We start from the raw sequence: 10,963 nt of genomic DNA on the forward strand, positions 1-10,963 counted from the left end.
ATATATGTATATACATACATACATACAAATATATACACACACACACACATACAAATATACACATGTGTCTTTGTCTGTGATTGTGCCCCACCACTGTTTGACAACCAGTGTTGGTGTGTTTACATCCCTGTAACTTAGCAGTTTGGCAAAAGAGACCAATAGAACAAGTAAGTACTGAGGTTGATTCACTCAACTAAAGCTTTTTAAAGGAGGTGCCCCAGAGACATTGCAAAGCATTCCATCTGGTGTCTTTTTATTTTTGGCTTGTTTCAGTTATAGGAGTGTGGCCATTCTGGAGCACTGCCTTGGAGGGTTTAATCAAACAAATTGACCCCAGAACTTCAGCCACCAATAGAGTGACCAGGACTTGGGCTGGTGATTCATTCACTGAGCATGAATAGATGAAAATATACTGGTATATGAGGCCAGAGCATAGAGAGCTAGAACAAATACTGCAAGACATTTTAGACAACACTCTAATAACCAGTCAATTTGCTATCTTATACAATATATAAATATATAAAATTCAACTAACCTCGTTGTATGCAAAATAACTTTTCGCTAGTTCTCTGCAAAGGAAAATAAAAATAATAATAATAAAAATAATAATAATGGTTTCAAATTTTGCTGCAAGGGCAGGAACTTTGGGATAGGGGATGAATCAATTACATTGACCCCAGTGTTCAACTGGTATTTATTCTATTGACCCTGAAAGAATGAAAGGTCAAGTCAACTTTGGTGGAATTTGAACACAGAATGCAGTGACAGGCAAAATACCGCTAAGCATTTCGTCCGACATGCTAAGTAGTAATAATAATAATAATAATAAGGAACTGAAAATTATTCAAGAATGATCCCTGGCTTCCCATCCCTGCAGGAAGTGCAAAAGATTGTCTTAACTGCTACATCACATGTATTGGGAAGAGCATTGTCACTGTGAATTTTCTTTCCCTTTTTTCCCCTTTATTTTTTTGTTTACTTTTTGTTTTCCTTTTTCTCTTCATCTTTCTTCCTCTTTCTCTCTTTCACATGGCTTTGTAAATGAACAATCCAGTGTATCTATTTTAATGGCCTACCAATGTATACAGTGATTTCCTCTGCTCTAGGTGTTAGGAAGACACTTGGCAAGAAATGGAAACAAAATTGAAAGAAGACGATAATGAAAATAATAATAATAATTTCTTTATTGACCACAAGGGACAAGTGCGATTGAACACAAAAATTGAGTGAACAATAAAATAGCAATGATAAATAACAAGAAAATTCTAACAACTAAATTCTACAATAAGAAGGAGTTTCTTACAGGAACCTCACAAATCCTGATTGTCCTAACCACCAGGTGCACATGTTACTGTGGATCTGTGTAGTTCTGTAGAGTGTTAGAGTAATGAAGAATGAGGCCAGACTGGAGTTTATATTCTGGTGGTCCTTGTGGTGTAAATGGACACCATACAGATTAAAGAACCAAAGCTACATGGAAATCATAACCTTCATACAAGAGGATCACACCCACCATAGGTCTGACATGTAGAATAACACTTGGTACACTCTATTGCTCATCTCCATTTTGTGCAGTGTTTCACATGTCACATTGGCACAGCAATTTTTCTTCTTCTTAAACAAATATTGTTATCAAACAACCACCACAGATAATCTTGAAGCAGATGGAGTACATAAGTCTTAGTTGTAGTTGCTGATGTTTTGTCCCAAGCACAGCTCTAATCCAGCACACCTATAATCAAAAATGTTGTAGCCATGATGAATTTGTCGCTTTTTGAAACAGTACATTTGGCATTACATTATGCAATGTGTCCTTCCTGCTTTAAAATGATAGGATATGATTTCAATGAAATTTAGCTCTTTTTTCTGGCAGCTGGAGCAACCTATAGAGACTTCATTTTGGACATCTGGGTTGAATTTATTCTTCCTGTAATGCAGTAAGTTATGAATATGTAGAGATTCTTTCATTGCCAAAGATGATAGTGTAGTGACGCTTAAATAGCAGACGACTGTTATTGTTCACTTCCCGGAAAGCTTATCCCCGCATGTGCAGGGACTAGTTCCGGAAGGAACACAGGAAGAGTCTCATGCGCATGCGTAGAGTTCGACATCCAAAACGTTCCCGCTCTTTTCATTCTCTTGCTTCACTGATCTTCGTTGCGTCGAGACGTCCCACAGAACTCTCTCTCGACTCAGCACCAGAGCAACTCAAATAACCACAAAAACTGCATTGAGGGCGGCTCAGAAACCGAAGGCGATGAGTTACCGAATTCCCTCCAAGCGTGAGCCGAATTCCACTGTAAATAAATATTGTTGTGTTGTTCAGAATCTGCATTCCGTTGTTTCTTCTAGAAATTTAATGTACGGAAGCAGGTATACACCTAATGGTGTATAACCACTTTCCTACAATAGTATCCGTCTTTTGTCCTTTCAATCTTATCTCATAGACAAACACTTTTGCAAAACTAGCTCACCTTTACAAGTAAAAGAAGGTGATGGTGTGATCTTCAATATGGACTCACATTATAGACAGATTGTCCTAAGCAGCATAACAGTTGTTGAATGAGCATTACTGACATCCAGAGTAGCAGGCATTTCAAGAAGGCTCAAACATTCAACACATGTATGCAGAATGGTTTTATTTCTCTCTCTATCTTATTGTAATTATTATGGCCAGGTTCCAACCCAAGCTGCAGCAACAAAGTCCATCCTGCACACTTGTCAGTCCATCATCGTTGCCTCTAGGTCCTGGATATGTTTCAAGCCGGTATCTGCAATCAAGTTGTCAATGTAAGTGTGTGATGACGTTTTCCTCTTCTTACATCATGATGAAGTGGGTTCCACACACTAATTTAGATGCTTCCAGTTCAGCATGTTGCGTGCAGTGACCAGACAGTTGCAGCTGTCTTTGCTTGATCTCCTTGCAAACTTTTAGCAAGTCTCCATAAAGGCATTTCTTTGTCATACGTTGCTGCCATTTCAGACTTAGGGCCATTTGTAGTATCCTTGTGTAGCACCCATTTAGCCAATTTGACAATTTCTTTGTCAGCATCCATGTTTCACTGCAATATAAAAGCACTGATTCAACAGTTGCAATGAACAGCTTGATTTTGGCAGACCCTCTTTAGTTTGCAACAGGCTGTCCATGCTTGTGCCTTCCTGATCCTGATGTCTGCATCTTGGATAATCCAAGTTGATGGTACTTCTCCGTTTGTAGAGTATATCTCAACCAGCCATTGTCCCACCTTGATAGCACAGGGGAGCCTAGGATTTTTGGAAATTGTTCACAGTCCCCAAGAGAGAAGTTTTCTGGGATACAGCTGCTAGTTCACTCTCATTAGTACTCAGAGCTTTTTCAAGAATGTCTTTCCTACTACTATTCCTCTATAAATAACATGGAAATTTCACGAAGTGCATAGCCCAACTAGGAGAGGTCTATGGGTGATGGGCTACATTCCAGATGCCAGATGCCCATAGGTCTCCATTTGATCCAGAACAGCAGTTCTGATAAACAATTGAGCTGTGTGAAGACATACTTCACAGAAAGCGCCAGACCATCTCTGTAGGTGCTGCAAGATCCAGTCACAGTATACTGAAACCTTAGCATGGAAGGTGATGGCAGCAGATCGACTGCCTGACCTGTAGAAAAACATCCCAAGAAACAAAGGAATGTCATGTGAGAACTGTGCAGTAAGGTATTTTGCTGCATGTCATTTACTAGGGAACCAGTATTAGAGAACGAACGAAAGAATATTTAAAATTACAGTTCTATAAATTCCTGAAATTCTCATTCAAGTCAATCAACTGAGTTAGTTCTGTGTTGCTCTGTACATTGGTCATTCCTTGGATGGTTCCAGCAACATATCAGTTTTTCTATAAAAAGAGGTTAGTAACCCTTTTCTTCAACTTTTAACCACCACTGCTGCTACCACCACCTGTCTGTTCCAGTCTGTTTTGGCTTGGTTTCTACAGCTGGACACCCCTCCTAATGCCAATGACTCCACAGAGTGTACCAGGTGCCTTTTATGTGTCACCAGCACTGGTCATGCCTATGATTTCATTTAGTATGATGTAACTTCTCAAGCACAGCAAATTGCCAAAAGTCACAATCATTTGACACTGTCTCTGTGAAACTCAACAACCAAAGATCATATTTCACCACCTCATCCCATGTCTTCCTGGGTCTACCTCTTCCACAGTTAGTGAACTGTGCTTATTTATGCATCTGTCCTCATTCATATGCAACACATAGCAATACCAGTGCAGTCTTCTCTCTTGCACACTACATCTGATGCCTCCTATACCCAATTTTTCTCTCAAGACACTCACACTCTGACATTATCCATTCAGCAGAGCATGCTAGTTTCATTTCTTTCAAGCCTTTGCAAATCCTCTGCAATCACAGCCCGTTTCACTGCCATGTAGCATGGCTGTTCACACACAGGCATCATACAATCTGCCATTCACTCTGAGGGGAGAGACCCTTTGTTATCAACAAAGGCAGAAGTTCTCTCAACTTCACCCAACCCATTCTTATTCTAGCAGCTATGCTCTCAGAGCATCCTCCTCCTCCACTGCTGACTTGGTTATCGAGGTAACAGAAGCTATCTACTACTTCTAAATACATCCTCGGAAAGTTAATGAAGTCAATTCTTTGTACATTCCTAGTGTTTATTGTGTCTACACATCTGCAACACACAGAGACTACTTTCTCTATTAACCTTCCTCCGATACAGCTACATTTCTTATGTATCCATGCTTGCACTGGGTACATGTTATGGAGCTTCTACCTACACTTTTTCTGCATATTGAGCAAGGCCATCTCCTTGAAGGGCTTGTGATTTGTCTGTTCAATTTACTAAGACTTTGGTCTTAGCAAAATTACCTCTAAGGCCCTTATCTTCCAGATCTGGCTTCCACAGCTGGAATTTTTCTCTAGTTCTGATAGTAATTCAACTATAAGAACAAGGTCATTAGCATAGAAGAGCTCCCAAGGGCAGCCCATCTTAAGTTCTTCTGTTATGGCCTGGAGGACTATAATGATCAAGAAGTGAGTTGAGAACTGATCCCTGGTGAACTCCTACCTGTACACTGAATTCATAGCTAAGGACGGTGGACATTAAATGATGATGATGACTCATTGCCAAATTTCCTGTTACTGGCAGCATCCTTGTACGACTCACCAACCACTCATCAATTCCTAGCTTCCACATTAACCATCAGATAAGGGAGCAGGGAACACTGTCAAAGTCTTTCTCCATGTCAACAAGAGTCAGGTACAGAATTTTACCAGAAATATAGCATCAGTAGTGCTCCTCCCTGGCACAAAACCAAACTGTATCTCATTTAGACTCACTTCCGAGTTAGTTTAGCTATGATATTCTCTGTAACTTACATTGCCTGGTCTAACAATTTGAAAGTTCTGAAATTATTTCTGTCTAAGGCATCACCGTTACCATTGTAGCAGTTGATTGTCATGCTGTTACAGCAACTATTGAGTATGACTCCCCCATGGACAACCTGATTAACTAGACAGGTGACTAGACCATTTCCCACTTTGCCAGATATATTAAGCATCTCAGTGGTGACACCTGATGAGCCAGGGGCTTTCCTTGTCTTCATATCCTTCATAGCTTTATCTACCAAGCTGCTATCTATTTGGATAGCTGCTCTCATTTTTATCAATTTTAATAGTGACATTTCCAAGCCTTCAAATTCATAAAACCCAGCTTTCAAATTAAAATTGGTGGAGTTCCTCCAACATTTCATGTAAATTTGAATTTCAGTATAATTTAAAACATTATTCAATTCAATTTTTTCTTTTTATCCCACTTGACCATTTCAATCTGTGAAAATATCTTATTTTAACATTTTAAATTTCAAATGCAAAGAAACTGTGAAGTAAAATTGAGCTTGGACTGAAAATTTCTTCCTTTATCTCTGTATGCACTTGGGCCTTATATCTTTAATCTTGTAGTTAAATATAAATATTAAAAAAAATGTAATAAAAACTAGATGAACAGGATTCTGCATATCTGCTTATGTCATCATATTCATGGATTGTAGTCTTGCATCGAATTACAAATAAAATTCAAATTAAAGATGTCATAAAATTACTTACGTGATCTGTGAACTTCGAATAATTTCTGGCAAGCTTTGAATTTTGCTCTCCAAGAAGCAATATTCCTAGAAATGTTCACAAATAAAGAATTTGTAGTGACAGCCTCATAAAATTGAGAACATTATATCTATAGTTTTTAGCTGGCATATGACTCGTCTATGAAACTAAACATTATCTGACTTAGAGAAACACTTCTGTTGTTTTGTTTCTTGATGTCCACAGTAGCATCAAGTGTGGCATACTTTTATTCTTTTACTTGTTTCAGTCATCTGACTGTGGCCATGCTGAAGCACCGCCTTAAAGCGATTTTTAGTAAAAGAAATCGACCCCAGGACTTATTGGTCTCTTTTCCTGAACTGCTAAGTTATGGGGACATAGACACACCAGCATCGGTTATCAAGCAATGGCCGGGCAAAAAACACAGGCATAGTGCTGCCTGACTGGTCCCGTGCTAGTGGCATGTAAAAAGCACCACTTGAGCATGGTTATTGCCAGTGCTGCCTGACTGGCTCCTGTGCCAGTGGCAAGTAAAAAGCACCATTCAAGTGTGGTCGATGCCAGTACCATTTGACTGACCCTCGTGCCAGTGGCACATAAAAAGCACCCACTACACTCTCAGAGTGGTTTGTGTTAGGAAGGGCATCCAGCTGTAGAAACCTTGCCAGATCAGATTGGAGCCTGGTACAGCCATCTGACTTGCCAGTCCTCAGTCAAACTGTCCAACCCATGCCAGTATGGAAAAGGGACGTTAAATGACGATGACGACAACGATTATGATGATGATGATGATAATAATATATATATATATATACACATATATCTGTAATATAATATGTGACAGTCATTCGGTTGCCATAATAAAACTCTGAGTTTTGGATGTTGGGACAGAAATCTGCTCCGGCATCTCGTCAGTTATTAAGAGAAACAAAAATGCTATGATTTTCATAGCATTTTTGCTTGTCATGCCATGCAATGGGACTGAACCCAGAACCATGTGATTGAGAAGCAAGCATCTTACCACACAACCACGCCTGCGCCTATGATGTATGATTCAAAACAAGACTGGGAAGGAATATAAAAATAATTCCAGAACATATTATTTCAAACAACTCTATGGCTTACTAAAACTGACACAATGATTTCTAATACAGCTATGTAATCACAAACATTGTAGGTGTGACATAATCTACATATTTGTCCCTAGTATCTCACTTGTATTTATTCTATGAACCTTGGGAGGATGAAAGGCAAAAGGATGCCTGTGGCTTTGAAAGAAGACTTCGATGGGTTGTAACAAACTACTGTAAGGATATGTATCAAGAATTGTTCTGATTTTGTTACCCACTTCCTAAAAAGGAGCCTCAGACCAGTCACTTGCTTTATTAGAAGTGACAGCAAAATCTCCTCAAAATTTCCTCGAGAATAAAAAAAAAGAATGTTGGATGTATTGAAATTTGTAGCATCTAGATTAGTGGTTTCGGTGGAAATAAGGATACAGAATGGTTACAGCTTCAACAATACTGAGCCTAAGGTCAATATTAGAACTGACCTGGAAGTAAACAATAAACAAAACCAGAAAATTGAATACAAATCCAATACAAGAAACAAAGGCTTTCTCCTTCATTAGTTTCAATATCAAAGCTGTAGTGAGTACTGCTACCAACACATCTTCTACAACTTTACTTGTGTTATCAAGCTTCAATAAATGGAATGCTACACTGAACTCACTGGCATTTCAATTCAGAAATTGTAAACATTAAACTAGTATATCAAAATCTTGTAGACCATCAAGTCTCTTCCTCTTAATGCTGCACCAAATTACCAATATTCAAAAGAGGTGTAGAATTCCAAGACAACGTAGGGAAGCAAAATATGTTTGGCAAATGAAATAAATCTAATCTCTAGTCCCTAACAGAGAAGGACCCTCACAGAAGGCAGCATATAATCATTCCATTTGCTTAATTATAGCAACCAAATTGTCATCAACTATCATCTTTCAAATGGCATCAGCTTATATGAAGTTCTTCAATTTCAGACAATGATCCAAAAGAAAGACAATACTTTTATGATTTTTTTATAAGTTTGTTAGATGAGGCAAGTTAGTTTCCATGGCATTTTGGTAGCCCTGCCTCAGACTTGTAAGAATTTCAGTGTAGGATGTTTAACCTGAATAACTGAAGGTAAACAATAATCGGTGGAGAGGAACAGCTGATTTGGTCCAAATGCATGAAAGTGAGGGAATTCTCAGTAAAGTCACCCAGGAACCAATCTTTTAAATATTTTGGTTTAAAACAAGAGAAATCTCAGTCATGACATCTCTAGTTAAAAGCATGCCAGAAAGAACAGGTGACTTAGATGAAACTGCACCTTATTACATAATGTGATGCCACAGGTAGGCTAATGATATTGTTTACCTTATTTCTTAAATGAATTATAAGTCTTTAGAAAAACCTTCAGAGATGACAGAATGTCGAAGGTTTTTGCAGGTTTATTGTTAACCATTTAACAGATTATCCAGTCAAATGCAATGCTTAATTATCTATATTGTTTTGAATTAATCATGCATTATCTCATATATTTGAGACCTTCAATGGTATGACAGTACATTTTTAAAATGACATTGTAGGTTAGGTGTAAAAGGTAACAGGTCATTGGTTTTGAACATAAGACAGGTAGGATATTTGGGCTGGATATAGCCAGTTTAAATGCTATGCTAAAGGGTTAAACATGTATTTGTAGGAACTTTTACGAGCATTAGGGAATTAAAAGCATTAAATTTTATTACAAATGAGAGCACACACAACAGTCAGGTAAGAAGTTAGTTTCCAAACCAGATGGTTCTGGGCTCAGACCCAATATGTGACACATTCTACTATAGCCTGGGGCCAACCAAAGCCTTGTTAATTGTGGCATGTAGAAACTGAAAGAAGCCCATTATATACGCATGTGTATGTGTGTGTGTCTATGTCTGCGCTTGAAAAGCAGTGTTGGTGTGTTTACATCCTTGTAACTTAGCAGTTTGGCAAAACAGACCGATACAATGAGTAACAAAAAAATTACTCATGTGAATTCATTCAACTAAAAATTCTCCAGGGCGGTGTCCCAGCATTGTTGCAATCTAATGAGTGAAGCAAGTAAATGATAAAAGAGAAAGGTGCATTGAAGGGCTCTGCCTGCATGAAATGGAACAAAAGAGAGATAAAAACCTCTGGGGTTAAGATGCTGGTATGTTTCAGTTCATATTACTAAAGTATCTATAACATTATTTCTACAGCAACACAGACAGAAGCAAAGTAGAGAGAAATACTTTGCCTCACCAAAGAAAAACAAATACAGACTAAATACCTGGCTGGTTTTGATCCCATGACCCAATAGTTTATTCCTACAACCATAGCATTTCTGCAGGTGTATCTATTTCAGCAGTTTATAATTAAATAATACCAGATTTAATAACAAATTAGTTATTTTAAGAATTTTAGTAATTGTTTAGCCCCAGGCCAGTCCTGATCCAGTAGACCTATTATCCCAAAAGAACGTTTCTTATGACTAAACCCAAAAAGGACACTTTTGCAGGACCTCCATCAATGGTAGGAAAAGGTGAGGATGAAACCATCACTTGTTTGGTATCATCAGACCATTTATCTCAAGTGAATGCTTACTACAGAAGGAATTCCACTGAACGCATCAAAAGTACAGCTGATGGTATTAGAATGGAGTAGGGATCAAATCTAACACCAAAGAACAAGTAAAGTTTATGCAAGAGAGCTTTCTAAGAGCTTGCTGCTACCAAATTTCATACACGACATTTGGCTTGACCCCACCAGATTAGGGGTTGAATATTGAGATTGAAGCTGGAATCACATACTTGCTAAGTAAACTTTTTAATGCATATCAATGCTTGTGCCTGCTTTGTGGGTGTGAAAGTGGATGGCTGTATTTTAAATGGAAGTGGCCATGGATGGCTGGCAAAGATATTCAATTTGAAACTATATGGTTCCTGATTCAATCCCAATGCACAGCACCTTGGGCAAGTGTGTTCTACCACAGTAATTGTTTGACCAATTCCTTGTGAATAAAATTTGGTAGATGGAAACTGTGTAGAAGACCAGCTGTTGCATGTACATTGAAGCCTCCCTCTGTCTACAGCACAATGTTATCTAAGGAAAAGACAAAGGCCAATACAGTTTCACAGTATGGCTGTGAGAAGGGAAAGGGCAGGATGAGATATCACAAGGCATCCAATCAAGTGTTTTAACAATCCTAGACTGCTATTATTATTATTACCAAATTCAAAAAGGGAAAGGTACAATTAACTGCATTGATATTTGAACTCAGAATGTAGACAACCAAGACAAATATCGCAAAGCCTTCTACCAGATGCCTGAATCTCTCCACCAACATATTGGATTGTAAATAAATCATATCAACTAACCTCACGCTCTTTAAAGAGACTCGCTGCATATCTTCTGCAAAAGAAACAAACATATTTTCATCACACCATCACAATCATCATCATTATTTCTACATCAATGCACAAACGGAACCATTACAGAACTGTTATTTTGTGTTTGTACATTTTATTATTTTAATCTAAATCTACAATACATTTGAACAGGTTCAATCTCTGATTATCACCAGGCATCATATTTGTGGATGTCTGTAGAGTATCAAACTGGAATGTATTTAGTGTACTAAGATTTCTCTGTCAGCAAAAGCAGCCATGGTGAGTGAACGTCAGTTTTAGGTATGTTTTAACTGGCTTTTTAACAAGAGCATGACTCTTGCTAATAGGTAAAGCATCTTGGTTTTCCAAAAGGAACAAATGAATAAATGATATCACAA

The 10,963-nt window shown here is 38.1% G+C and overlaps 1 protein-coding gene across 1 annotated transcript in view; it reads right to left on the minus strand.

Moving 5' to 3' along the window:
- The window catches only part of LOC128247888 (uncharacterized), a 35,995-nt gene extending 25,387 nt beyond the window's left edge, over positions 1-10,608 (minus strand). Inside the window, exons 1-3 of the mRNA XM_052968120.1 lie at positions 10,554-10,608; positions 6,122-6,186; positions 536-569 (exon numbers count right to left, since the gene is read on the minus strand). The gene's annotated coding sequence lies outside the window, so the exon portion shown is untranslated. The remainder of the gene's footprint in view (positions 1-535; positions 570-6,121; positions 6,187-10,553) is intronic.
- Positions 10,609-10,963: the final 355 nt, after the last annotated feature.

The sequence above is a fragment of the Octopus bimaculoides genome, chromosome 5, assembly GCF_001194135.2.
Source record: "Octopus bimaculoides isolate UCB-OBI-ISO-001 chromosome 5, ASM119413v2, whole genome shotgun sequence".
Lineage (NCBI taxonomy): Eukaryota > Metazoa > Mollusca > Cephalopoda > Octopoda > Octopodidae > Octopus > Octopus bimaculoides.